This window comes from Phascolarctos cinereus, unplaced genomic scaffold (assembly GCF_003287225.1).
Source record: "Phascolarctos cinereus isolate Bilbo 61053 unplaced genomic scaffold, phaCin_HiC Scaffold_5;HRSCAF=322, whole genome shotgun sequence".
NCBI lineage: Eukaryota > Metazoa > Chordata > Mammalia > Diprotodontia > Phascolarctidae > Phascolarctos > Phascolarctos cinereus.
The window spans coordinates 326,155,548-326,169,508 of record NW_027555958.1 but is presented as its reverse complement, the minus strand read 5'-3'; positions in this window follow the sequence as shown (position 1 = coordinate 326,169,508).

Here is a 13,961-nt window from a genome sequence, read left to right as displayed (position 1 = left end):
TTTCAGGAACAAGGGAGTAGAAGCTCTGAGGGTCAGCATCACTTTCAGTCCCAAGGGATCAAGGACTCTGAGGAACAATATTGTTTCTAGTCCCAGTGGAGAAGAGGCCATAAGGAGCAGTATCAATTGCAATCTCAAGGAATCAGGGGCTCTTATTGAGTAAGGACCAGAGTACAAATCAAGAAAGCAGTGATCACCCTGATTACACCACCCTGGAAGCACTGAAAACTTCTAACCCCTCAGAACCAGCTCTGAAAACAGCAGCAAGAAAAAGCCTGAACCTTGCAACAATGCTCCTCCCCACCATGCCAGGAACAGAGCCCAACATCAACATAAAATTCCAAATCAAGAAGTAGCATGGGAAAAATGAGTAAACAACAAAGAAAAAACCTGACCATAAAAATCCAATGTGATGAGAATGAAGATCAAAGCACAAACTCAGAGGAAAACAATGAAGTCCAAACATCTACAAGCAAAGCCTCAAAGAAAAGATGGGAATTGGACACAAGTCCAACAAGAATTCCTGAAAGAACTACAAAGTTATTTTAAAAATCAAATAAAAGCAGTGGAGGAAAAATTGGGTAAAGAAATTGAAGCAAGGGCAGCTAGGTGGTGCAGTGGATAAAGCTCCATCCTTGGAGTCAAGAGGACCTGAGTTCAAATCTGGCCTCAGACACTTGACACTTACTAGCTGTGTTACCCTGGGCAAGTCACTTAACCCCAATTGCCTCACCAAAAAGCAAAAAACAAAAAATTAAAGAAAAGGAAGAAACTTATGAAAAGACAATTAACAGCCTGGTAAAGAGATGCATGAAAAAAAAATACTGAAGAAAAAACATTTTACAAAACAGAATTGGCCAAATAGAAAAGGAGGTACAAAAATTCACTGATAAAAATAACTTCTTAAAAAACAGTATTTGCCAAATGGAAAAGGAGGTACAAAAACTCAATGAAGAATTGGGCAAGTGGAAGTTAATGACTCCATGAGGTATCAAGAATCAGTAATACAGGGGCAGCTATGTAGCATAGTAGGTAGAGTCAAGGCCTTGGAGTCAGGAGAACCTAAGTTCAAATCTGACCTCAAATACTTAACACTCACTAGCTGTGTGACTCTGGGCAAGTCACTTAATCCCAATTGCCTCACCAAAAAGAGAGAGAGAGAGAGAGAGAGAGAGAGAGAGAGAGAGAGAGAGAGAGAGAGAGAGAGAATCAATAACGCAAAGTTAAAAGGATGAAAAAAAAACAGAATAAAATGTGAAATGTCTGATAGGAAAAACAACTCACCTGGAAAAATACATCAAGAAAAAATAATCTAAGAAATTTTGGATGACCTGAAAGCCATGAACAAAGAAAGAGCCTAGACATTATGTTTCAAGAAATTATCAAAGAAAACTGACCTGATATGCTAGAACCAGAGGGTAAAATAGAAATGGAAAGAATTCACCAATCACAACCTGGAAGAGATCCCAAAATGAAAACTCCCAGAAATATTATAGCCAAATTCCAGAGCTCCCAGGTCAAAGATAAAATGCTTCTAGCAGCCATAAAAAAACCATCCAATACCACAGAACCACGGTCAGGATTACACAATAGCTAGCAGATACCACATTAAAGGACTGGGCTTGGAGTAGGATATTCTGGAAGGCAAAAGAGCTGGGATTACAACCAACAGTAAGTACCCAGCAAAACTTAGTGTTAGCTTCAAGAGGAAAAAATGAATATTTAATGAAATAGAAAACTTTCAAGCATTCATGATGAAAATACTAAATAGAAAATTTGATGTTCAAATATGAGACTCAAGAAAAGGATAAAGAGGTAAACATGAAAGAGAAATCATAAGGGACTCAATAAGATTGAAATGTTTATCTTACTATATGGGAAGATGATACATGTATCTTCAAAGAACTTTATCATTTGGGGGGCATTTAGAAAGATTCTACATAAAAAGAAGGTGTAGGAGTAAGTTGATTACATTGTGATGATGTAAAAAAAAATGGATAGGTGAAAAAGAGGAATGCCCTTAAAGAAGGAGGAAGGGAGAGGAAGAATAAAGAAAATTATCTTACATAAAAGAAGTATGTATGAAAGAGCCTTTATAGTGGGAGGGAAAATGATAATGGGGTAATAGCACTTGAACATTTACACATACATATGCGTGTATATATACATACATACATGTACATGTGCATACTCAATTGACAGTAGAACTGTAACTTTCCAGAGAAGTAGGAGGGGAAAGAGATAAGAGAAAAGGGGATTATAAAAGGGAAGGCAAATAAAACAAGACAGTGGACAGAAGCAAAATAAATTTTAAAGGAGGGACAGGATAAAAAGAGAAAAAGAAAGAGAGAAGGACAAACAGAAGAAAATAGGATGGAGAGAAATGCAGAGTAATCATAACTGAGAATGTGAATGGGATGAACTCACTCATAAAATGGAAGTGCATGACAGAATAGATCAGAAGCAGAATCCAATGATGCATTTTTTTTGTAAGAAACACAGTTGAAAAAGGGAAACACACATAGAGTTAAAACAAAGATTAGATTAGAATCTAAAGCAGATGCCAAAAAAGGTGGAAGTAGCGATTATTATCTCAGACAAAGCAAAAGTACAAATAAATCGAATTAAAAAGGATAGCAGAGAAACTACATCTTGCCAAAAACCATAGGCAATAAAGTAATATCAGTACTAAATAAAATATATTATGTATTACACACACACACACACACACACACACACACACACACACACACACACACACACCCCAAATGGCATAGCATCCAAATTCTTATCAGAAAAGTTAACTGACTTACAGGAGGAAATGGATAGTAAAACCAGTGGAGGGCCTCAACTTCACCCTCTCAGAACTAGTAAAGCTATCCATAAAATAAATAAGAAAGAAATCAAGGAGGTAAAAAGAATCTCAGAAAAATTAGATAGATAAGGTTTAAAAAGATAGATTCTGGAGAAAATTAAATGGGAATAAAAGAGAGTATAACTTTTTTCCAGCTGTACAAGACACTGTCACAAGAATTGACCATGTATTAGGACATAAAAACCTCACAACCAAATGCAGAAAAGCAGAAATATTAAATGCACCTTTTTAGATCATAATGCAATAAAAGCTACAAGTTAATTGGAAATTTAAATAATCTTATCATGAGGAAGGAGTGGTTCAAAGAACAAATAGAATCAACAGTTGCATTAAAGAGAATGACAATAGTGAGACAACATTCCAAAATTTGTGGAACACAACCAAAGCAGTAGTTTATGTTTCTAAACACATGCATCAATAAAAGAGAGAAAGAACAGATCAATGAATTAGGTATGCAACTAAAAAAGAAACTAGAAAAAAAATTTTAAATCCTCAATTAAACACCAAAGTGGAAATTTGGAAAATCAAAAGAGAAATTAATGAAAGTGAAGGTAAAAATTGAACTAATAAATGAAACTAGCAGCTAGTTTTGTGGGGAAAAGCAATAAAATAGGTAAACCATTGGTTAATTTTATTTTTTAAAATTAGTTAATTTATTTTTAGTTTTCAACATTCACTTCCACAAGATTTTGAGTTCCAAATTCTCTCCCCATCTTGTCCCTGCCCCCACCCCGGGATGGCATGCATTCTGAATACCCCTTCCCCTAATCTGCCCTCCCTTCTATCTCTTCCCCTCTTCTTTTATCCCCCTCCCTTTCAATTTTCTTGTAGGGCAAGATAGATTTCTAAACCCCAATTTTGTATATCTTATCTCCCAGTTGCATATGAAAGCAATTTTTTAGCATTTGTTTTTAAAACTTTGGATTCCAAATTTTCTCCCTTCCTCCCTCCCCACCCACCCTCATTGAGAAGACAAGCAACTTGATACAGGTTATACATGTGTAGCCATGCAAAACACTCCCATAGTAGTCATGTTGTGAAAAACTAACTATGTTTCCCTTAATCCTATCCTGTCCTCCATTTATTCTCTTCTCTCTTGTGACCCTATCCCTCCTTAGAAGTATTTGCTTCTGATTGCCCCCTCCCCCAATCTGTCCTCCCCTCTATCATCTCCTTGCTCTCTTCTCCCCTTCCCCCCCCCCATTTTCCTGTAGGGTAGATTTCCATACCAAATTGAATGTGAATGTTATTCCCTCCTTAAGCCAAATCCAATGAGAATAAGATTCACTCATTCCTCTCACCTTCCCACTTCCTCTCCACTGTAAAAGCCTTTTCTTGTCTGTTTTTGTGGATAATTTACCCATTCTACTCTCCCTTTCTCCTTCTCCCAGTATAATCCTCTCTCACCCTTAATTTTATTCTCCAGATATCACCCTTCATCTTCAACTCACCCTGTGCCCTCTATCTATATCTATCTATCTATCTATCTATCTATCTATCTATCTATCTATCTATCTATCTACATACATACATACATACATACATTTTTCCTCTCCAACTACCTAATACTGACAAAGGTCTCATGAGTTACAAATATCATCTTTCCATGCAGGAATGTAAACAGTTCAACCTTAATAAGTTCTTATGATTTCTCTTTCCTGTTTACCTCTTCATGTTCTCTTGAGTCTTGTATTTGAAAGTCAAATTTTCTATTCAGCTCTGGTCTTTTCATCAAGAATGCTTGAAAGTCCTCTATTTCACTGAATGACCATTTTTTCCCCTGAAGGATTATACTCAGTTTTGCTGGGTAGGTGATTCTTGGTTGTAATCCTATCTCCTTTGCCCTCCAGAATATTATATTCCATGCCCTGCAGTCCTTAATGTAGAAGCTGCTAAATCTTGTGTTATCCTGATTGTGTTTCCACAATACTTGAATTGTTTCTTTCTGGCTGCTTGCAATATTTTCTCCTTGACCTGGGAACTCTGGAATTTGGCTACAATATTCCTAGGAGTTTTCCTTTGGGGATCTCTTTCAGGAGGTGATCAGTGGATTCTTTCAATTTCTATTTTGCCCTCTGGTTCTAAAATATCAGGGCAGTTTTCCTTGATAATTTCTTGAAAGATGATGTCTAGGTTTTTTTTGATCATGGCTTTCAGATAGTCCAATAATTTTTAAATTCTCTTCCTGGATTATTTCCAGGTCAGTTGTTTTTCCAATGAGATATTTCACATTGTTTCTATTTTTTCATTCTTTTGGATTTGTTTTACAATGTCTTGATTTCTCATAAAGTCACTAGCTTCCAATTGCTCCATTCTAATTTTTAAGGAAGTATTTTCTTCAGTAAGCTTTTGGACTTCCTTTTCCATTTGGCCAATTCTGCTTTTTAAGGCATTCTTCTCCTCATTGGCTTTTGGGACCTCTTTTGCCATTTGGGTTAGGCTATTTCTTAAGGTGTTAATTTCTTCAGTATTTTTTTGGGTCTTCTTTAGCAAGCTGTTGACCTGTTTTTCATGATTTTCTTGCATCACTTTCATTCTCTTCCCAGTTTTTCCTCTACTTCTCTTACTTGCTTCTCAAAATCCTTTTTGAGCTCTTCCATGCCCTGGGACTGATTCATATTTTTCTTGGAGGCTTTGGATGAAGGAGTTTTGACTTTGTTGTCTTCTGGTTGTATGTTTTGATCTTCTTTGTCACCAAAGTAAGATTCTATGGTCTGACTTTTTTGTGCTGTTTTCTCATTTTCCCAGGTAGGGGTCTGCTTCCAGTGTGGAGGGCTAACTGTCTCAAGCTTCAGGATTTTTGTGCAGCTGTTTTCAGAGATACTTCTAGGGAGCATTTTGCTTCTGTTTTCTTTTACAACATAGCTAGTATAAAAATATGTTTTGCATGGTTTCTTGTGTATAACTGCCATCAAATTGCTTTCTCAAGGAGGAGGAGGCACAGGAGGGAGGGTGAAAATTTGGAACTCGAAATTTAAAAAAAATATATTGTTAAAACATTTACATGTGATTGGGAAATATTTAATAAAGTAAAATAAAAATAATTCTTGAAATGTTTTCATAGAATAAGAAAAGGAGGATCCCCAAAGTCCTACTTCAGCTGTGAAAAGCCCACCTCCCCTGCAGATGCTGAGAAAACATGAGTTGTTCTTTGTAGAACTGATCAAGCATATCTCCTGTACAACTTCACATATTAGAAGGCATAGAGCACGTCTGGGTGTGTCAGCACACTTTAACCATGCTCTGTGCCCATCTGTAACTCCATGTATAACTTGCCTATTCAAATACATTCACTCATTTATGTAAAAAAAAACAGTGGAACTTGCACTCCATAATCAAGTGAAATGTTTCACTTCTATTTTCTGAGTGAGGCTTGTATAGAGAAAGGAACAGAAAGATGAGTCCTAGAAAAAGAAGAGAAGCAAAAAGAATTATGAAGGTGATTTGGAATCACGAGGGCTTCATAACTGCAAAAAGGGCCAAATAAGAACTTGGGTAGGAATTCAAGGTGGAGGAGGAAAAATAGAAGGACTTCAGTGGAAGGAGGAAGTTTCAGTTACTATGGAGAGCAGAGCAACTGTTGCAATGACTCAATGAGTGAGTGACATTTGTTTTTCTGACACACCCAACAACAGCTATCTATGTTCCAAGTGTAAACTGGTCTCTTTCTGAGAAGAGGGTTAGGTAAAACACCTCTCCATATGCTAGATTACCAAGGACAATGAAGTGTGTTCCTTACCCCCCAAAATGGAAGGAGTTCAATAGAAAACCAAAAATAGATGTAAAGTGACTCTTGTTAGGAGATCTGAGAATAGAAGAAGGTCAAACAGGTAAGGCTGGGCAGAAAAAGGACAAGTATAGTCTTGGAGATAAAAAATGAATTGAAGGTGTTTTCTAAAGAGGAGAAATGTGGGTACTCTGGGAAGCAGGCAGTGGAGTTACAGAAGCTATTTGGTGGGACATCATTCAGTAAGGGTCAGAAGGAAGAACCATAGGGTGAGGAGGAGTTGGTGATCTCACTCACTACTTAGGGGGACCAAGGTAGCTATTTGTCTATCTGAAGTACCATGGGTAATCCTCAGGTTGATTTGCTGAATTAAAGTACCTCCCATGTAGCTGAGCATTAACTAGATCCCTTGTTGAAGGACACAAGCTTGCTGGTAGGCAACAGGGAACTCCTAATTAGTCCCCACTGATTGGGAGTTGCTCAAAGATGATTAGTGACAGAATCAGGGAGACTAACTCTTGTTGACCCACTCTGTGGTCTATAAGAATGAGGAAGAATGAATCTACCTTACTCTTTTGGTGAGGAGATGGAGGCTCTTCACTCTTCCCTCATTCTCTCTTGGACTTCTGGGTGGGGTAGAGAATTTTATCCACAGATTACAAAGTTTTGAGTATGAAACAGAAGACTGTGGAACAACAGATTACATTTCCTTACGCTACTCATTGAAAATAAGGGAGAAAAATAGATGTGGAAAACTGAATAGCTAACTAAAAAGCTGGAGTCTGATCATGGGATTTGGAAATCAGGACCTAGTCTTAAAATACAAGCAAGCCAATTGGCTGACCAGACATGAAGTGCAGCCATGAAAGGATGGTGAGGACATATTTTCTGAGTGTTTTGCAAATCTTATCAAAAGCATTTTAAGCAAAAAAAGGAGGAGGAGGAGGAGAATGAAGAGGAGGAGGAGAGAAAAGACCCACCTATGTACACCCAACAACACTAAATATCATTGAGAATAGCTACAATGAAGGAAGAACATGCCATATGAGGAAATTGGTGGAATTGTTGTTGGAATTCTCAGTCCTGAATCTTCAATCCTGGCTTACTATAATATGTATAGGCCAAATATGTGCACTTCTTTCAATGAATATCAATGTGTCCTGTATGGTGTCATCTGATTTCATCTAACAATCAAAACATCTCATTCTTCAAAATTGATTAAGGAATTGTTCATACCTAGTTTATGCTTTTGATTGGTTTGCTTATTAGAGAAGTCTGGGCCTTTTGTGTTTAATTGGGGTAGAGTGGAGCAATCTGTTCATCTTTTGTTATTTTTCGTCAATGAAGTGAAACCTCAGAAGTTTTTTTCACATGTGTTTCTCTTAATAGTGCTTTGAAGCAATCATTCATATAACTTTATAGTTTGAAATTCTTTTTTGGATTGTTTGGTCATATCATTTGATGATTTAACCATTAAGGAATGACTCTGGGTCTTACTTATTTTGTGAGCTTTTTTTTTTCCCTGTATCTTGAGTACGAAATCCTTGAGAGAGATATTTGGTGCAAAGATTTTTTTTCCCCTCAAGTTATTTTCTCATTATCCTATTTGCATCAATTTGGTTTGTGCAAAAGCTTTTTAATTCCATGTAATCATAATTATCTATATTATCTATGCTTTGTTTTTTTGACTTCTCCCTTAGCCATAGCTGTGAAAGGCATATGATCTGATTCTCTTCTATTCTTTTCTATACCATTTTAAAGATGCAACCCTTAATGTTAAGTTGCCATACCCATTTTGAGATTATTGTGTTACATGGTATAATATGTTGGTCTAAACTTAATTCTTGCCATACTACATGCCAATTTTCCTGGTAATTCTTGTCAAATAGAAAGTTCTTTCCCAAGTAATGCATGTTATTTTATTTACTGAATTTTTCAGTTTTATCAGTTCTATGTCTTTTGTTTTTTAATTTCTCCTCTATTTTTAAAAATTTATTCTTTTTGTGGATTTTCTAATGTTTTACTTGCATATTCTTTTCACTAATTTTCCTTTTTCTATTTTATTGATGTATGTTGTAAGTGATATTGTTTACTTTTTAGTTAAATCTAAAATGTCAGAGAAACAAGCCTAAAAGTTTGTCTTCCTATAAACTGTTGAAGTTTTAAAAAGTAGGTTTCCTAGAGAGTCTTGTGCCAATAGACTTTTACATTTTTCCTATGAAATGTTTCAAAGCTAGAAAATGTTTTGTATTATATAAAGTACTGCCCCTTTAGGATTTGAAGAATGTTATTCATGGATAGGGGAACAAACACACAAAATCTTTGAGAGAGAAGTCCTCGGAGATAAATGCTTGGGAGAAACAGATAGCTCTGAGGACCTCAGAAGAAACAGGCCCTTAGACAAAAGTACTAAGAGGACCCAAGAGAAAACAGTTCCCCAGAGGCAAAAGTACTTACTGAACCAAAGATCGTTGAAAAGTCTTGTTCTCCAGCAGTTAATTTACATATGACTATTACTAGCCCTTGGAAGTTGAAAACTGGGAAACCCTGAAAATTAGAACTTTCCAATCACATAAAAATATGTATATATGTATACACATATATAATATTAAGGTGGAGTGTAAAATGTTTAGGGAAGACTAGTACCTCTGGCATGAGGACTGCCAAGCCCTTTTCACGCCTGCTTTCCAACTTTGATGTCCACCTGATTCACACAACTCTGACCTGTGGCTCCAAGAAGCTCTAGCATGCTCTGAGGCCCCACCCAGGTAAATCATTTTGGCAGAGGGGCTAAACCTGGTTGAGGGTAAATGAGGGGTCTCAAACCTGTCAGTGAATTGGGGGGGGTGTCTACCCCGAGTACGTGAAGACTCCCCTTGATGGAATGAGAGGATGACAACAATTTGTTCCAATGGTCATCAAGGTGGCAGAAGCAGTGCTATGGAGTGCTTAGAGCTAGGTCAGACATCAAAGATGCCAAGGTCATCTACTGCATCTTAAGCCATCACCAATCATCTTGACCTTTGTCTTGCCACTGGACTTCAATGACTCTGGGAGAATGAGGCCTACAACTTTGAGCAACTCTGCCTCACTTAAATACATTTAATGTCCAAGTCAAAAAACATTACCAATGCCATTTTAGCATCAAGACTAAAGTGGAGAGAGAGTTGGTGCATGACATTTTATTTGCAGACAATTGTACACTCAGTGCAGCCTCTGAGGCTGACATGCAACAAAGTATGGATCGACTGCCACTTGTGCTAATTTTGGCCCGATAATTAACACCAAGAAAACAGAAGTCCTCCACCAGCTAGCACCACACCATCCATATGTGGAAACCATCTGTTATAGCAAATGGAGAAATTTTTAATGCTGTGGATAATTTCACTTATGTTGGCAGTATGCTTTCCCAGGATATACACATAAATGATGAGGTTGATGCATACATTGCAGAGCTAGATCAATATTTGGGAGTCTCTGAAGGAAAGTGTGGAAGAGAAGTGGTATTAGGTTGCCAACCATACTGAGAGTCTTCAGAGCTGTTGTGCTGACCTCATTGTTGTATGCCTCTGAAACATGGACAATATACCAGTACCATGCCTGGAAACAGAATCCCTTCCATATGAATTGTCTTAGGAAGATTCTGAAGATCATCTAGCAAGATAAGGTACTGGATACTGAGGTCCTTTCTCAAGTTGAACTGCCAAGCATTCCAACTCTGCTTCAGAGAGTGCAATTCCAATGGGCTGGCCTTGTTCTTCAAATGCCAAAAGTGTATTTGTCTAAAAGACTGTTTTACAAAGAGCTCACACAAGGCAAGTGCTCACACAGAGGTCAGAAGAAGTGATACAAGGACACTCTCAAGATCTCTCTGAAGAACTTTGGAATGGATTGCTAGACATGGGAGACACCATCCAGCATGATATGCCCACACCAAAGAAGGTGCTGTACTCTATGAGCAAAGCAGAATTACAGCAGCTCAAAAGAAATGTGAGGTGCAAAACATCTCCACTGCAAATGTTCATGTGGGCTATTTGTGAATGACCTGTGGTAGAGCCTTTCAAGCTCAAATTGATCTGATCAGCTGTAGTCAACACACTACACCTTGACCCCAACATAGTGATGTCATTTTGGTCCTTTCTGAGCACAAAGAACAGCAACTAACCATAGATGTGGTAAGATATATGTATTTCCTTATGCCCTATTTCTATTAAAATGGTTCAGTAACTTTAGGGTTCATCATTTTTTTGGCCTTGCATTACTAAAATCCAAGGAATCCCTCCCTGTCCACTAGTTATAAGTCCATAGATAGAGAAGACATCTAAAAGGTTTTCCCTACTGCCTTGGGACGATGCATAGATAAAGGTATCACTACTCAAAGATCCCCAAACATAGACATGGAAACAGAGGCAACAGATGAAACCCTCTCTCTCCACTTTTGAAAGGGCTATGAAGTTCAAAGTGAGGTTGAGAAATAAGGAAAACCGTTAGTAATATCACAGCCCACGAGATAAGATAAGACTACCCTAAAATATACAGGAGTTCTAGAAGATCTTTGGGCTCCTACTTTATCTGTGGATTTCTATGCTAGTTGTTGGTGGATGGGACACACCCCTATTTGAAAACACTCTGGAGCCCCATAAGCAGCTATGTTTAAGTACTTTAACAGACTCAAAGACCAGCTGACTGCATCCCAAGATATTATTCCAATATGTTTGGCTTAAGATATATTAGTTTGGTTGGGGCTTTCTGATGTGGCTTTTGACTTGACACAAAATCACCTATTTGGGAAGTTTGCTACTAAATGATGAGAAGAACAAAAAGGAAAGCATAATCACCTCCTCTACCTCCAATAACTCTGCTTTTCCCAAAACCTAAAATATAAAAGGATTTCCCTTACATTGGTGGAGGAGCTTGCAAGCAGATATATATGGAGGACAGGATGGAAGGATGTCAAGAAGCAAAGTTAGATGTGACAATACCTGGGCTCCAGTGCTGTGCTGGAGCTGGTTCATACCAGTTTACAAAAGTGTATTGTTAAATTTTCAGAAATTTTGGGAGTCGGTTATTAAACAAGGCCATTATTAAAAATTAAACTATGCAAACTTATAATTAAATAAATTATATTAAAAACAAAAGTAACAAGTACTTTAAAATCATTACTTCTCAATTATTTTTGCTGCATTTTACTATTATCTATGTTCTTGAGGTTATTTACATGTATTGTATCCATATATTGGCAATACCATATAATGATATGGATCTCCTCTCAATTGTTGGTAGCTTGAAATTGGTCAAAGTGAAAGTATGTACTCTGTGGATATCAACAAATGCTACAAATTAGGGCTTGATTTGTTGTTTCATTGATTGTATAGACTTAAGAAAGTGAGAGAGAAAATATGAATAATGCAGATTAAACTTAAAAGTGTCGTGTATGTACCCATTGCATTGTGAATAGCACAAAAAATTGTGGAAATGTCCTTCCAATATTCAAAAACTATTTTGTAATTCATCAGAGAAGTCATATAATGGACATTCTTTATATCAGTAAAATTTGTAATACGTATACTTATGTATGTATACACATGTCAGGATATATAAACATATATATACCTTTTACGGGCCCACTGTGTGTATATGCATGTGTGTACATTCATACGTACATGCACATATGTACACAATATGCACATATATTTTATATGCAAGTACATATGTGTGTATACAAATACATGCACACAGATACAATATACTTATATACCTATATACATGAACCTACATGTGTATGTAGGTACATGAGTGTGTATACATATTTAGATATGTGTATTGAGAATGACTATTTTTTATTATATTAATAACCAATTTGAAATACAGGACCCAAAGATCCTCATTTTGATTATTAATAATCAATTATTGGTAGGCTCAGTTATTAGTAGGGTTTTTTTTTCTTGTTTTACTTCCTCATTTAAAGACTGGTCCAGTCAGCCTCTATAGGACAAGGCTGATGATGAGATTGAGTTAACATTCTTGTCAATCTCCAACAAGAACCCAGCCAGCTGTTAGAGTTTAGTTCTAATTAAAGGGTAAAGAGAATCTAATGTAGGTGAATTCCAGTCCATTGTTCTACTCAGGTAGGACTGGGTGGAGGCTAGATCCTTTTGGATAGATTCCTGGAGGCAAATGATCTGGGTGTGGAGATGAGTCTCTTTGTCTAAGAGTGATGACATGATCAATGTCAGGTCCCCTAGCCCTTCATTAGGATAAGCCTACCCCTCACAATAATATTCATTATATCATTAATTGTTAACCAATCAGAGTTGATTTCCACCTGTCAGAGACAACCCCTTTTCCAAAGGCATTTAACCATTTGAGCGGCTTTGTGATTCAGATTCTTTGGTTGCAGAGAGAAACCACTGACCTCAATTTATTATTCGCTATTTTTTATTATTTGCTATTATTTACTAACCATAATTAATAAGTTGATTATAAGTAAATTACCCAGAAATAATAAATAGTAAATAAATTACCCAAAAACTCCCTCTCAAAATTTTCATTCATTATAGTATATGCATAATATGCATAGTATAAATTTTCCTAACGTAAAGGATGTCAATGGTGTGAATTTACTTAATTAGATAATAGTATGTATGTTACATATACATATATGTATATGCAATATACATATACACACAGACTTTTTTCCCCCAAAGAGCCAACTGTTAAACATTTACTAGCTCTGCCTATGGTCATCAGAGAACAGAAGGTACGTGAATTCCTAGGTATCCTCTGGAATTTAGGGCGAATTATGGACATATTCCTTGCCCCCTGTCACAAAGTCTTGTCATGTGGGACAATAAAGTTTCTTAGATGCTTCTCTGAAAGCCTCAGTCTCCACATTCAAATGAGATGATGTTCATAAAGAGCTTTATAGACCTTAAGTTATTATCATTATATTACCTTATGGTACCAACCCTCTAAGCCTTAGTATGTGGTCAATAAAGGCTATTCGTGGAACTCAGGTGTGATTGTTAATACTGCCCACGGCTAACATCACTCTAATTCAGGTATCCCCAAAGATATTCTCTACTGACCCACCCCATATTGGGCCCTATTTTTCAGCTTCTTTCTCAGACAATAGCATCTACCTCCCAGGGTTTTTTGTGAGGATAAAATGAGATAATATTTGTAAAGTGGTTTTTAAACATTAAAGAGCTATATAAATACTAGCAATGTTAGTTATTCTTTAAAGAGGAAGAGCTGTCCTTGGGTCAAGTCTTCACATCCCCTGGATTCTCTCTGATTATTCCTCTTCTTACTCATCTCCCAGGGGTGATCAGTTATCCAGCGTTCCAATGTATATTT